The sequence below is a fragment of the Mus musculus genome, chromosome 3, assembly GCF_000001635.26.
Source record: "Mus musculus strain C57BL/6J chromosome 3, GRCm38.p6 C57BL/6J".
Lineage (NCBI taxonomy): Eukaryota > Metazoa > Chordata > Mammalia > Rodentia > Muridae > Mus > Mus musculus.
In genome coordinates this window covers 47,075,553-47,086,626 of record NC_000069.6, presented here as the reverse complement: position 1 = coordinate 47,086,626, position 11,074 = coordinate 47,075,553, and the positions used below count along the sequence as shown (strand labels likewise).

The following is an 11,074-nucleotide window of genomic DNA, read 5'->3' as shown; positions in this document are numbered from 1 at the left end:
AAATCCTAAAATTACAAGGACCTATAAATCAATATCAAAAGTGCTTTGAGAGCTTACAGAAACTGAAGGAGCAAGCATGGGGCCTTCCATATCGGTCTCTACCAGGTTCTCTCCATATATATCTTTTAGCTTACTATTTTTAAAGGACTCCTAACTAAGAACAATTGGTGCTCTGACTCCTGTGCCTGCTCTTGGGTACTGTTTTTCTTCTGTTGGGTTCATGTGTACAACTTCAATATAATTGGTTTGCTTCATTTTTAATCATTTTTTTAACTTGTCATGTCTGGTTATCATCTCATAGAAGCTTGTTCTTTTCTAATGAGAAACTGAAAGGGAGTGAATCCGGTGGAGAGGAGAGGTGCGTAGGAACTGGGTGAAATAGAGGGTGGGAAGACTATAATTAGATATACTGTATGAGAATAAAGTCTATTTTCAATGAAAGAATAGATAAAAATGTTTACTATTTTATTTTATGTATGTTTTTATTTTGCATGCATGTATGTCTGTGAGCCACATGTATGCATATTGCATATAGATATCAGAAAAGGGCATTGTCTCCCCTACAATTTGAGTTAATAATGGTTGTGAACTGTCATGTGAATATAGAGGATTGAACCCAGGTCTTCTGTAAAAAATATGCTGTGTTTTAATGACTGAACCATCTCTACAGAACCCTCTAAAATTATTAGAGTTGACAATTGAATAACTCATATTTATACCTTATTTTGAACTAATAAGCTTCTTCAATCACTTTCATATTTAAAAATTAGGTTTCTATTCGGTGACAAAAAAGAACCTGTTGGTAAGATGTGTCTGCTGGGCTTTCTGCTCCTCCCTGTTCCAGAGATAGCTACATCTTCATATGCAGTGCCAGCATCATCCAGCAGACAAAATGGTGAAGGTCAGAGTAAATGGATTTGGCTGTATTTGGCACCTGGCTACCAGGGCTGCCTTCTGCTCTATACTTGGCAAAGTGGAGAATGTTGCCATCAATGACCCCTTCATTAACCTCAACTACATGGTCTACATAATCCAGTATGACTCCACCCATTACAAATTCAATGGCACAGTCAAGGCCGAGAATGGGAAGCTTGTCATCAATGGGAAGCCCACCACCATCTTCCAGGAGCGAGATCCTGCTAACATCAAATGGGATGAGGCCGGTGCTGAGTATGTCGTGGAGTATGCTGGTGTCTTCATCACCATGGAGAAGGCCAGGGCCCACTTGAAGGGTGGGACTAAAAGGGTAATCATCTCCACCCATTCTGCCTATATCTACTGTTTTTGATGGGTATGAACCACAAGAAATATGACAAGTTATTCAAGATTGTCAGTAACGCATCCTGTACCACCAGATGCTTAGCCACCCCTGGCCAAGGTCATCCATGACAACTTTGGCATCGTGGAAGAGCTCATGACCACTATCCATGCCATCACTGCCACTCAGAAGACTGTGGATGGCCCCTCTGGAAAGCTGTGACATGATGGCTGTGGGGCTGCCCAGAACATCATCCCTGCATCCACTGGTGCTGCCAAGGCTGTGAGCAAGGTCATCACAGAGATGAGTTGAAAGCTTTCAGGCATGGCCTTCTGTGTTCCTATTCCCAATGTATCCATTGTGGATCTGACATGCCGCTTGGAGAAACCTATCAAGTGTGATGACATCAAGAAGGTAGAGAAGCAAGCATCTGAGGGCCTACTGAAGGGTATCTTGGGCTACACTGAGGACCAGGTTGTCTCCTGCGGATTCAACAGCAGCTCCCACTCTTTGATGCTGAGCCTGGCATTGCTCTCAATGACAATTTTGTAAAGCTCATTTAGTGGGAATGACAATAAATACAGCTATAGAAACAGGGTGGTGGACTTCATGGACTGCTTACCTTCAAGGAGTATGAAAAACTGGACCACTCACCCTAATTAGGACACTGAGAGCAAGAGAGAAGTCCTCAGTTGCTGAGGAGTCACTTTCCCAACTTGGCCCCCAACACTGAACATCTCCCTCACAAATTTTTCATCCCAGACCCCCATAAGAACAGAAAACGGCCTAGGGACCTCTCCCTACTCTCTTAAATACCATCAAAAAAGTTTGCTGCACCCACATTCCCTCCCCCGGGGGGGGGGGGAGATGTATCTATCTGCTGTTGTTATAGTGACAGAAGAGTTACAGGGTAACCTAACAATATCTGATTGGATATGAAATCTGATCTACAGAAAAGATTTCATGCCTGATAGTGTAAACCTGGCCAAACAGATCTGAAACTGAAACTGGAAATGTAATATGATCACATAGAGTAATCCACTGTTACTCTTTCGTTTTTGATACGAATTGAAGAAAGAAATGACACGACCACTTGTCAGTCTATTTTATTCTTTAAAATTAATACTTTACTGTTTAAAATGAGTGTATAGTTGCAGATGATATTTTTGAAATCACTGAAAGAGTACAAGCACAGTTAATTATTGTACAAAGTTAGAAAAAAGACTCATTAAATATGTTTACAGTTTTAAATATTTTCAATGTTCCATTGAAGAAAAGGATAGAAAAGTAAGATATGCTGACTCAAAAATGTTACTATGAATTCTATTCCAAAGAATATGTTAAATATGACAAAAATTAAAGCCAGGCAGGAGATACAAATTAGATAATTGTCTTTAAATAAAGTCAAGCTAAATCTCTCATAAACACAAGATACACAGTGTTAATGGCAAGAAATATCTCAAAATCGTACTAAATGTGAGAAACTAGTCAAACTAGCAATGCTATGAGTCAATTAGACCCAGGAAGGCATATCAACATGTTACCCATACCAACAGAAAGTAGTGTCTTATTTATTTATTTGTTTGTTTTTTATTTATTTAGGTTTTTCAAGACAGGGTTTCTCTGTGTTGGTTTGGCTGTCCTGGAACTCACTCTGTAGACCCAGCTGGCCTCGAACTCAGAAATATGCCTGCCTTTGCCTCCCAAGTACTGGGATTAAAGGCATGAGCCACCACTGCCCAGTGACAGTAGTGTCTTAAAGAAATGGTAACAGCAAGATATAATTCACAAACCACATGAAACTCAAGAAGAAGGAAGACCAAAGTGTGAATATTTCAATCCTTCTTAGGAAGAACAAAATACCCCTGGAAGGAGTTACAGTAACTGCCCCACCGGGGGATCTGTCCCACATACAATCACCAAACCGAGGCAATTTTTGTGGATGCCAACAAGTGCTTACTGACAGAAGCCTGTTATAGCTGTCTCCTGAGAAGCTCTGCCATTCCCTGACAAATACAGAGGTGGATCCTCGCAGCCTACCATAGTACTGAGCACAGGGTCCCCAATGAAGTAACTAGAGAAAGAACCCAAGGAGCTGAAGGGGTTAGCAGCCCCACAGAAGGAACAACAATATGAATTAACCACTACTCCCAGAGTTCCCAGGGACTAAAACACCAACCATAGAGTACACATGGTGGGACTCATTACTCCAGCTGCATATGTAGAAGAGAATGGCCTAGTTAGTCATCAATGGGAGGAGAGTCCCTTGATCCTGTGAAGGCTCTATGCCCCAGTATGGGGGAATGCCAGGACCAGGAAGTGGGAGTGGGTTGGTTGGTGAGCAGAGGGAGGGGAGAGGAGATAAGGAGTTTTCAGGGGGAAACCAGGAAAGGGGACAACATTTGAAATATAAATAAAGTAAATATCAAATTTAAAAAAAGGAAGTGGGAAGAAAATAGGGTGGGTGTCAGAAAAAGAAAACAAACAAATTTACGTGACCATTTTGCTTATTATTTTATTGGAGTGAAGCCTTGTATATAATCTAAACTTAACAAATTTTATTATTCATACAACATTATATAATTTTATTTCTCAGTAAAGTAATAAAATATGAAACCAAACAGGAGAGACATAGAAGTTTCTAAAGTCTAAAATGGAAAAAAAATAGATACAGTTACAGAACACAAATGGTAATTCCCTAAAAAGGAAACAATATTTTTACAGAAAGCACTTATATGAGTGGGAGTTGAGGAGAAATAATCAATTTTAAAATTTTATAATTTCTAAAATTATAAACTTAAGAAACTGCAGTGCACTGGTTTATATCACATAGCTGAGGAAACCCTCCATCACAAACCTGTGTAGGAGTGTGGTACCAGGCTGGGAGCTGCTGTACTCCACTCACATCATCAACATCCTTCTGGGATGCTCGATGACTTCAGAGCTCCTCTTTCCTATTCTTCTTGTTCATGTGTGCTTGTGGTCTTCTCTCTATGTGTTTGAGAGTGAAACAAGTTCCAGATATCCCTCTCTAGCTGAAAAACAAAAATCCTCTGAATGCCAGAGTTCTAATAAATGATAAAAATGGCACGTAAATATGACAGAACTCAAGATTGGCTTCAGAGTTTAGCTTACATTTTAGAAGCTTTAAGCAGTTATTATTTGAGATAGGGAAGGTTCTATAAAATATACCTCTGGAGGTAATAATTCTTTAACTTGAATTTCCTAAATTGGGTGGGAAATAAAATGCACCTGGTGAATTTTCTGCACAATTCCTAGCATCTTGTCAAAAACAGACCATTAAAATGTAGTGTACACTCTTTTATTAAGAAATATTTTCTAATAAATTGCAGCCATGGATGAAAACCAAAACCATGTAGTATTGCTTCTCTCTCTTTAGTAGACTTATGAGTCACAGTGATCTCACAACATTCAAAATCTTATTCACTCAATCATAAGTATAAACACAGTATTCTAGAAATACTCTAAAGGCAATCTAATGTTCTTGGCTGTAATTTGCATAGTGAGGTAGGAGACTCAAATTCACAGTGGCTCTAACAGAAAGAACATTCATCCAATATACTATGTAAACATTTATATTAGTTATCCCTATTAAATATTCATGAAGTCTTTATGGTTAATAACATTTGGCAAACACCTAGTTAACAAGGTTAGAGAAATGTCTTTATTGCTGGATTTTTTTTTCATCAAAAAGTTTTCCTAATCCCATATTCATGGAGCCTATCATAGGATTAGAAATTAGAATTTAGATCCTGCATTAACCCAAAGGTTGAGCAATCTGCAAATAATCTTTGTTACCTAAAAGCTTAAACATTTACTGAAACATATATTTAATTGTTCTGCTTCTAATTTCTTAATATGATTGATTCATGATATGATAATCCAAATTTATTTACCGATAATAACTGGCTTAACAAAGTCAAATTAATAATGCTTTATTTGAGAAGTATTTACTTTTTACTAATATATGGATTTGTTTAAAACTAAGAAGGACAGAAAATGGTTGTTTTATTATTTTATTTTATTCCTTAGAAACTTCCTGGACTTTAAAACTATTTTCTTGGTATATTGTTTCATGCTTTACCATCACTTACTACCATCTAATAAAAATAATAAAATTTTAATACAAACATTTTAAGGGTTATTAATAGGTATCCACCACATGCATTTTGTTCACTAATGCTATAGAAATGTTACACAAATCATGCCACCAAGTTGGCTCAGATGGTAAATGGAGTGTCTACCAAGTCATCCACCACTAAAACCACATGAGCACCAGTGATTTTCAGTGCCCACACACATGTAAATATATGAATTTAGTGAATTTTAATATTTATAAAATCAAAAATATCATGTAAAAGAAATTTTATATTGACTGAAAGAAATTCCAGTCCTTAATAAAACAATGATGAATCATAAATATGCAGGACATAGTGGTCCAGAACTGAAGTATTCCAATTATTTGGATACTCAAGTCATGATGAAATTTGTCTCTGTTCCCTCATTGGGGGCTACAGAGATTTTCTTGACATTTTGTACATACGATTCTACAGAGCTCTTAAATATCTTCAAGTACTTATAAACCATGAATAAGATTCAGTTTATTAGTTCTCATCATTCCATGTGCCTCATTCATCCATCTTAAATATCTACTATTTGATCAAATACAAATTTGCAATTAATAAACATCAGTCAGTCAGGGCTTGTGAGATAGTTCATCCAGCAAAAGTTCCTGCCACTGCACCTGAGGTTCTAAGTGTTATCATGGTGGAAGGAAGAGTGACCCAGTTCTGAGGCACGAGTGTGCCCACTTGCATCTACCTGCAGTTTTATCTTTATACCCCTTCCACATAATGTGTGTGATGTTTCTATAATAGTAGTTAAGAAAGGTATGTAATTATTTTTTAAATATTTTTATTAGGTATTTTCCTAATTTATATTTCCAATGCTATCCCAAAAGTCCCCCATACCCTCCCACTCACTTCCCTACCCACCCACTCCCAGTTTTTGACCCTGGCGTTCCCCTGTACTGGGGCATATAAAGTTTGCAAGTCCAATGGGCCTCTCTTTCCAGTGATGGCCGACTAGGCCATCTTTTGATACATCTGCAGCTAGAGTCAAGAGCTCCGGGATACTGGTTAGTTCATAATGTTGTTCCACCTATAGGGTTGCAGATCCCTTTAGCTCCTTGGGTACTTTCTCTAGCTACTCCATTGGGGACCCTGTGATCCATCCAATAGCTGACTGTGAGCATCCACTTATGTGTTTGGTAGGCCCCGGCATAGTCTCACAAGAGACAGCTATATCTGGGTCCTTTCAGCAAATCTTGCTAGTGTATGCAATGGTGTCAGCGTTTGGAAGCTGATTATGGGATGGATCCCCAGATATGGCAGTATTTTTTCTTAACAACACTTTTAGATATACTTTAAATAATGCTGATCTCAAAATTGGCATATTGTATTAAAGGCTTCTAAATAATAATGCATCATGAAACATTACATATATACATGCCATACTCACTCACAGAAAGTAACAATAAATAGAAATATAAAAATAATCAACAACAAGAGACAGAGATACATAATGCACAGTAAAGACAGAGACAAGGACACCAGCAGTTAGACAGGCCATGCTATGGTATGAATGAGGCCATGATGAATCCAGATACATAGTGCACAGTAAAGATGATGAAAGAGAGTATGTGCTAAGAACAAAGATCATTTGTACTCTTAGAGTTTACTTCACGGAAGTGAACTGTTCTAACTCCTTTCTCACTGGCACCTTATGGTAGATAATGCTTGCCCAGGAATTTATGTGCTCTAAATAATTTAATCATATCAACTTTGTGAATGACTTTCCTCAGTAGGACATATCAAAGCCTTGTTTACAGCTTCTTTAAATTGCCTGCCTCTTGATGTTTAAATCACTCCTAACCAGCCGCATCATCTTTATTACTCTACCCTAATTGGACCTCTACATTGAATGATTCTCTGCAAATCAAATCTCTGAATCTTAATTAATGTCCAAAGTTCTCATTTAACTTAAGAAATGTGACTGAGACTGTCTGTCTGTATATTATCTTATTAAAATTGCTGTTTTTCTTTCATTTTAAATTTTGAAATAGTCTTACATCACTCCATTCCTTTCCTTTCTCTATTCCCTCTGTTACCCTTTTATGACCCTCTCCCATGGGTTTCCAACTTGTAACTTATTAAACTTTTTGAATATCAGTGATGTTTATACCATACATATCAATACATATCTATGTGTGTGATAACAAATATGTATGTGTGTATGTGTGTATTTATGTGTTTTGTGTTTATGTCTACTGACTAAAGAGGATATTTGTGTTACTGATACAAATATGGCTTCACTATATATTGGACGACCAAGAAGAGAATTCAACACTGGGAAAAGCTAATTCTCCTTTTCCTATCAGTCATTATTTGCCTGTAGTTTCTTTACTAACAGTAAGACCCTTTGGACTTATCCTTTTCATGTTAAAATGTCCATAGATACTGCCTGTGTTCCAGGGTCCTTTATGATGTCATTTGTAGGACAGATTGTTTTACATCATCCTTCCTGAAATTCTGCTTCTTCCTTTTTCTTTTATCTTTTTAAAATTATTATTAATCATTCTATCTATTTACATTTCAAATACTCTATTATTCCCAGTTACCCCTCCACCAACCACCACCCCCCCCCATCGCACATCTGCCCTTCACTTTGCCTGTTTGAGAGGGCTCCCCCAACCACCCACCCTCTCTCTTTCTCCATCACTACAGAATACCACTAAGCTGGGGTACCAAATCTCCACATGACCAAGGACCTCCCCTCCCATTGCTGTTAGGCAAGGCCATCCTCTGTACATATGTATCTGGAGTCATGGATCCCTCCCTGTACACTCCTTGGTTGATAGTCTAGTCTCTGGGAGCACTAGGTGGTCCAGTCATCCAATGTTGTTCTTCATTTCCCAGCCCACCCTTCAACCATGTTTTCTGAATTACAGATGCAAGAGGTCTCTCCACAATCTGTTGATCTCTGTCTTGTGTCTAGATGTGCTATTTTATATTAACCTACTGTTAAGAGTACTATATATAGGTGTATGTGAGTATTTTAACCATTTCTGTGCATATAAAACTTGACAGGATCTAATGATGATGACATGTTTTTTTTTTCCTTTTTGATATTTTATTTACATTTCAGTTGTTTTCCCCTTTCCAGGTCTTCTCTTCAATCCCCCCCTTCATCTCATTCCCCTTCCCCCACCTCAATGAGGGTGCTCCCCACCCACTCATCCACTCCTGCCTTCCCGCCCTGGCATTCCTCTACACTGGGGCATCAAAATCAGGCACAGGGTCTGCTCCTACCACTGACATTTTACAAGGCCATACTCTGCCAAATATGCAGCCTGAGCCATAGGTCCCTCCAAGTGTAATCTTTGGTTGGTGGCCCAGTCCTCAGAAGCCCCAGGGGTTTTGAACAGTTGGCACTGTTGCTCTCCCATGGGGCTGCAAATCCCCTCAGCTCCTCCAGTCCCTTCTCCAGCTCCTCCATCAGGGACCCCACACTCAATACAGTCGTTGGCTGAGAACAACCACATGTCAGGCAATGGTAGAGCATCTCAGGAGACAGCAATATCAGGCTCCTGTCAGCAAGCATTTCCCTTCATCCACAATAGCATCCTGGTTTTGGTGACTATATATGGTACGGATCCCCAGGTAAGATAGTCTATGGATGGCATTACCTTCAGTCTCTACTCAAAATTTTTTCTTCATATTTCCTCCTGTGAGTGTTTTGTACCCACTTCTAATAAGCACTGAAACATTCACACTTTGTTCTGCCTTCTTCATGAGCTTCATGTGGTCTGTGAATAGTATATTGGGTATTCTTAGCTTTTGAACTAATAACCACTTATCAGTGAGTGCATACCATGTGTGTTCTTTTGTGACTGTGTTGCCTCACTCAGAAAGATATTTTCAAGTTCCACCCATTTGCCTGCAAATTTCATGAAATCATTCTTTTTAATAGCCAAGTACTCCATTGTGTAAATGTACCACATTATCTGTATCAATTCCTCTATTGAGGGACATCTGGGTTATTTCCACCTCTGTCTATTATAAATAGGACTTCTATGAACATAGTGGAGCATGTGTCTTTATTTCATGTTGGAGCATTTTTCTGGGTATATGCCCAGGAGTGGTACAGATGGGTCCTCACGTAGTACTCTGTTCAATTTTCTGAGGAGCTATGAGATTGATTTCCAGAGTAGTTGTACCAGATTGCAATCTCACCAGCAATGGAGGAGTGTTCCTCTTTCTCCACATCCTCACTAGCATCTGCTGTCACTTGACTTTTTGATCTTGAACATTCTGACTGGTATGAGGTGGAATCTCAGGGATGTTTTGATTTGGATTTCCTTGATGACAAAGGATGTTGAACATTTCTTTAAGTTCTTCTCGGCAATTCAAGTTTCCTCAGGTGAAAATCCTCTGTTTAGCTCTGTTTCCCATTTTCCCCATTTTTTTAAATAGGGTTATTTGATTCTCTGGAGTCTAACTTCTTGAGTTCTTTGCATGTATTGGATATGAGCCTTCTATCAGATTTAGGATTGGTAAAGATCTTTCAACCCAATCTGTTGGTTGCCATTTTGCCCTATTGAAAGTGTACTTACAAAAGCTTTGTAATTTAATGAAGTCTTGTTTGTCAATTCTTGATAATTGGCGTTCTGTTCAGGAATATTGACCCTGTGCCAATGTATATCAGGCTTTTCTCTTAAATTCAAAGTATCTGGGATTATGTGGAGATCCTTGAACCACTTGGACTTGAGCTTTGTACAGGGAGATATGAATGGATTGATTTGCATTCTTCTTCTATGGTGTTCAACTGCTCACTGCCAGTTGAACCAGCACCATTTGTTGAAAATGCTGTCTTTTTTCAATGGGATGTTTTTAACTCCTTTGTCAAAAATCAAGTGACCATAGGTGTATGTGTTCATTTCTGGGTTTTCAATTCTATTCCATTGATCTACTTGCTTGTCAGTGTACCAATTTCATGCAGTTTTTATTACTATTGCTCTTCAGTACAAGTTGAGGTCAGAGATGTTGATTCCCCCAGAAATTCTTTTATTTTTGAGAATAGTTTTCATTATCCTAGGTTTTTTGTTACTCCAGATGAATTTGTGAATTGTTTTTTCTAACTTTATGAAGAATTGAGTTGGAATCTTGATGGGGATTGCATTCAATCTGTAGATAGCTTTCTGTAAGATGGCCATTTTTACTATATTAATCCTGCCAATCCATGAGCATGGAAGATCTTTCCATATTCTGTGGTCCTCTTTCATCTCTTTCTTCAGAGGCTTTAATTTCATGTCATATAGATCTTTCACTTGTTTGGTTAAAGTCACAGCAAGATATTTATATTGTTTGTGACTATTGTGACAGGTGTCATTTTTCTAATTTCTTTTTTGGCCTGTTTATGCTTTGAGTATAGGCAGGCTACTGATTTGTTTGAGGTAATTCTATATCTGTCCACTTTGCTGAAGTTGTTTATCAGCTGTAGGAGTTCTGTAGTTGAGATTCTGGGGTCACTCAATTATACTATCATATCAGCTGCAAATAGTGATATTTTGATTTCTTCCGTCACAATTTGTATCCCCTTGACCTCCTTTTGTTGTCTAATTGCTCCAGCTGGATCTTCAAGTACTATATTTAATAGATAGGGAGAGAGTGGGCATCCTGTCTAGTCCTTGATTTTAGGGGATTTCTTCAAGTTTCTCTCCAGTTAGTTTGATGT

General features: G+C 38.3%; 1 pseudogene; it reads left to right on the top strand.

Annotated features, from left to right (window-relative positions):
* On the top strand, nucleotides 877-2,100 carry Gm5274 (predicted gene 5274; annotated as a pseudogene).